Source organism: Rattus norvegicus, chromosome 14, assembly GCF_021556685.1.
Source record: "Rattus norvegicus strain SHRSP/BbbUtx chromosome 14, alternate assembly SHRSP_T2T, whole genome shotgun sequence".
Lineage (NCBI taxonomy): Eukaryota > Metazoa > Chordata > Mammalia > Rodentia > Muridae > Rattus > Rattus norvegicus.
Genome location: NC_141547.1, coordinates 9,279,099 through 9,283,811, shown reverse-complemented (window position 1 = coordinate 9,283,811; position 4,713 = coordinate 9,279,099). Strand labels below are relative to the sequence as shown.

General features: G+C 48.6%; 1 long non-coding RNA gene across 1 annotated transcript; it reads right to left on the bottom strand.

Moving 5' to 3' along the window:
* Nucleotides 1-971: 971 nt before the first annotated feature.
* Nucleotides 972-3,084, bottom strand: LOC102551078 (uncharacterized). The gene is made up of 3 exons (XR_015637288.1): nucleotides 2,865-3,084; nucleotides 1,969-2,104; nucleotides 972-1,177 (listed from the first exon to the last, which is right to left on the bottom strand). It is a non-coding gene; the product is annotated as an uncharacterized LOC102551078 (long non-coding RNA).
* Between the last annotated feature and the right edge of the window lie 1,629 nt (nucleotides 3,085-4,713).

Here is a 4,713-nt window from a genome sequence, read left to right as displayed (position 1 = left end):
CAGGCAGAGTCTATCTGGAGCCTGACCTTTGTCCTGCTCGGGCTCCCTGATGAATGCAAGAAGAGCAAAGGAAAATGAATCTGATTCAGAATTTCCCAGTCCCATCCATTTTCCATCATACGCAGCCGTCAAAATTTGAATCAGAAAACCAGAACTCTGAGTGCCGAGTCCACCCCACGTGCATATGTTACACACTGCTGTGTTCATGAGCATGCCCGTGTGTGTGCATGTGTGTGCGCGTGTGTGTGCGCGTGTGTGTGTGCATGTGTGTGCATGTGTGTCTGTGTGTATGTGTGTGTGCGTGTGTATGTGTGTGTGCATGTGTGTGTGCGTGTGTATGTGTGTGGGCATGTGTGTGTATGTGTGTATGTGTGTGTATGTGTGTGTGTGTGCGCACGCATGTCCGTGCGTGTGTGTGTGTGTGTCTCTCTCTCTCTCTCCCTCTCTCTCCCTCTCTCTCTCTCCCACTCTCTCTCTCTCTCAATCACCATACTTAAGAAGTAGAACACACATGAGTTACATGGTGAAGTACGGTAATAAGCTTTGGTCTGGTAACAAAAAATAAAAATTAAATGCATGCACACTTCCTTTCCCTGCCCACGAAGAGATAGGCCTTTGGTTGAGTTCTCCTGGTGAGTATCATCCCACTGGTAAGTGAGAGAGGCAGAACAAGATTTTAAAAAAAATAAGTACTGTAAACACATGGGGGCAAGTGTAGTTGTCTTCTGGTCCTGTGTCTCGGCGTCTCCACCTCTAAAATGGGACGCACAAGGAGAGTCTGGAAGGGTTATTTGTTACTATGTGTTAGAAATGAAGGTGTCATGGGCCTGGCAGTTGGTGGCCCCCAACTGCTTTCATGCGAGCCGAGCGGTGAAGGCCACAGAACACACGTTCTACCACAGGGTGAGGCGCCAAGCCAGGCAGAGCTGGGCCTCTGCTCACAGAACAAAGCAATCGTGCATACTCCTCTGGTCTTTTTATACTCATTTAATTGCTGTTGCTTCTGTTTGGCAAGTCAGAAGGAAAACGCCTGTGAGCAGTCCATCGTGAAGGGAGAAGAGATCTAGATCCAGGTGTTGTCACCCCGGGAGGGTCTTCTTGTCGGTGCTGGCTTTGCTGTATCATCCTCATTCATCATAACTGTCATAATTTCCAGGCGCGGTGTGATGACGCACACCTTTAATCACAATGGTTGGGAAGCAGAGGCAGGAGGGTTAAAAGCACAAAACCAGTCTGGGCTACCAGTGATTCTGAGGCCAGCCTGATCTACCAATGAGTGTGAGGCTAGCCTGGGCTACCAGTGAATGTGAGACCAGACTGGTCTACCAGTGAGTTGTAAGGCCAGCCTGGTCTACCAGTGAGTGTGAGACCAGCCTGGTCTACCAGTGAGTGTGAGGCCAGCCTGGTCTACCAGTGAGTTGTAAGGCCAGCCTGGGCTACCAGTGAATTGTAAGGCCAGCCAGGGGCTTGCTGACACTTCACTCAAAACAAAAGAATGAGAAAATTTAAAAATTAAGAGTACATCTCCATCCCCTTCCACTGAAAGAAGATCTGACGGTTTTACTGCAATTTCAAGTTGCGTAATTAATGCCAGCGGGATGATACTCAGCAGGAGAACCCGCGAGATGCTTCCTGGGGTTCAAATGCAGCTGAAAAGGAAAAAGTGAATCACAGCATCCCCGGGGCCTAGCGGGCGGCATAGTTAGTACAGCTCTCACCAGGCGAGCCCAGGCCTTGAGTCTGATGCTGAGCACAAAATAATAATCCACAATAAAAAAATGCCTTTTGTCAAGAGCTTGGAATAGTGTGTGGATTTAAACAATGGTTTTCCTGGAAATTGGAAATAAATATCTTTTCCCACCCATACGGAGTAGAGATGAGAGCACGCTCTCAATGGTTAGCGTGAAATTCAGCAAGCTCAGGCTGGAAGGCTTCTGCAGCTCAGTCGGTTCTAGGGCTCAGACACACCTGGGGTTGCTTTGATTTCACCGTAAACGTGGCACTCTTCCTTCTGACTTGCGACATGGTCGGGTGGTGGGGTGTGCGCCCTTTCTTTCTCTTTTCCCTCTCTGCGACTGTGCTGGCTCTAACTCATCCTGGAATCCTGGAGAGTAGACATGATCCTTTTGAAAACAAAGCTTCGAAGGAACCTCTTGATTTCCCTGAAACCTTGAGCCAGCATCAACTCAAGTCGCCATGAGCCAACAGGGACTAGCTGCCAGCCAGCTGTGTCTCCAGCCTCTGTTTTAAGTCCTTTGAATGAGTGGGGACAGCATGCTTCTAGAAAGTTCTCAAACAGAGGCTCACAGAACACTGTGTTCTGTTCCCAGATTTTTTATTATGAAAAAAAGAATCTCTGGGGGCTGGAGAGATGGCTCATTGGTAAGAGCACTGACTGCTCTTCTGGAGGTCCTGAGTTCAGTTCCCAGCAACCACATGGTGGCTGACAACCATCTGTAATGAGATCTGATGCTCTCTTCTGGTGTATCTGAAGACAGCGACAGTGTACTCATATATAATAAATAAATAAATCTTTAAAAAAAAAGAAAAGAAAAGAAACACATGTTGCAGTTTAGAATACAGACAAACATTACTGATATAAAGCGTTCCTTTTTATGCGGATTCTAGGCACTGATGCAGTCCTCATGCTAGTGAGCAGTCTCTCCAGGCTGGGGCATGAGTGTTTTTAAAGTTCTTTGGATGAGAATCATGGTGTATTCTTCCCTTTAATGGAACGCACTTCTGTGACTTTCTCCAACCAATGGGAGAGCCCTCTGCCTTCTGGGAGGGTACAGCCCAGGTCACTCCCTAAGCCAAAATGTATGTCCTAGGGTCCAAATAGAGTCAGTTATTACCCAGCATACCATCAATGATGAAGCAAAGGCACCAGGAAAATCTGCATAATCTATCTTCCTCTTGGACCCTGATCCTCCATTAGCTTTACTTGTAAGTGGTTGCCACTGTAACAACTGCACAAGATCCAATCAGTCAACAGTCTGGAGTGGAGAGAGAAAGGGCTTTCAAGGTCCCACCCCTACATGAGGAATGTGGTGTTTTAAATATGCTCAGCCCCAGGAGTGGCACTATTTGGAGGTGTGGCATTGTTGGAGTGGGTGTGGTCTTGTTGGAGTGGGTGTGGCCTTGTTATAGGAAGTATGTCACTATGGAGGTGGGTTTTGAGATCCTCCTCCTAGATGCCTGGAAGACAGTCTTCTCCTGTCTGCCTTTGGAACAAGATGTAGAATTCTCAGCTCCTCCAGCACCATGTCTCCCTGGACACTGTCATTGCCCCACTTTGATGATAAAGGACTGAACCTCTGAACCCATAAGCCAGCTCCAGTTAAATGTTGTCCTTATAAGAGGTGCCTTGATCATGGTGTCTCTTCACGGTAATGGAAACCTAAGACAAGGAGATACTGGAAGTTGATGGCTACTTCGGGAGGGCAAGTCAGATTTCTGCAGAGAAATGTCCCTATGGTAGGTTGTCCATGCTCCAGGGGACGACACCTTACGCCCATGGGCAGGACTAACTGGACTCGGGAGGACGGAGCCGGGAACATGAAGCTGGGACAGAGATGTAGTCTGTGAGGAACTGGAGGAAGAAGCAGGTGCTGGATGTGATACATTGTATCATACATGAAAGAATGGATTTTTAAAAGTCTTTGAGAGACCCTGTGCAGGATTTTATTTCTCTGAACACAGTAGCACTCACTCCTAGACAGTTGCTGGCCATCAATAGCAGACAGAATCAAGTGAGCCTAACCTCCGGGCTCTGGGCACCTGCTTGGGGAGCCTGCCCTGGGTGCCTGCTGGGGAGGAGGGATGCTCTGGGAGCCTGCTTAGAGCTCCTGCTGGGGAAGTTGCCTGCTCAAGTGCACAGAAGTTACCAGAGCATCAACCAGAAGCCAGCACCACAATCCTGCTGCTTTGACTTTTTTTTTTTTCAGTTCTCTCCATTTTAATTTTCAACCCTATGATCCTCAGGGAACCAACACAGTATTTAGAGTAGTGGATTACTGGAGAAGCCTGGAGCACCCAGCAGAATTTCCCTGGTGACCGTCCTGGTGACCATCTGGTTGGAGTTGAAAGGAGCAATTATTTTGCTCCTGTCAGGAACCCAAGGTGTAGGAAACAGCTGCTGAGCAAGGCCTGGCATAGACGCAGCCTGGCCAAGGCCGCTTGTAGGAGTCCACAGGGTCTGCGTGCAGAGCAAGATGTCTAGAAGGAGTGTCACGACCTTCTCTGCAGTTTGCCTGCCCTGCCACTCTGGAGCATTGACTGGCCAGGCAGTAGCCACCACCACAGTAGCCTCATTGAACAGTATCCTCTGATGGGGTGAAAGGAAGCCAGATCTGGCTTTTCGGCAAAGGGGAAGAGGAGGAGTCAAGTTTAAGGCTCTGCTGTATCCCTCTGGGTCAGACCAATGTGCCCCCAAAGTTTGCCTCTTATAAACCCCACATTTCCTTTCTTTCTGGTACCCTCACCTCTGATCATAAGGCATTGCCAAGAACTCCGGTTGTTTTTCTCCTCTCATGGTAATTCCAAATTCACCTGCCATTAGCTGGGGGTGCCACACGCCTGTGTGATCCCAGCCCTCAGGAGGCTGGGGAAGGAGGATCGTGAACTGGAGGCTACTGGCCTGAGGGGCAAAGAGAAACTGGTTTTGTTCATTTGTTTAAATCACCTAGCGTCCGGTTTTCTAGATCTGCTCCT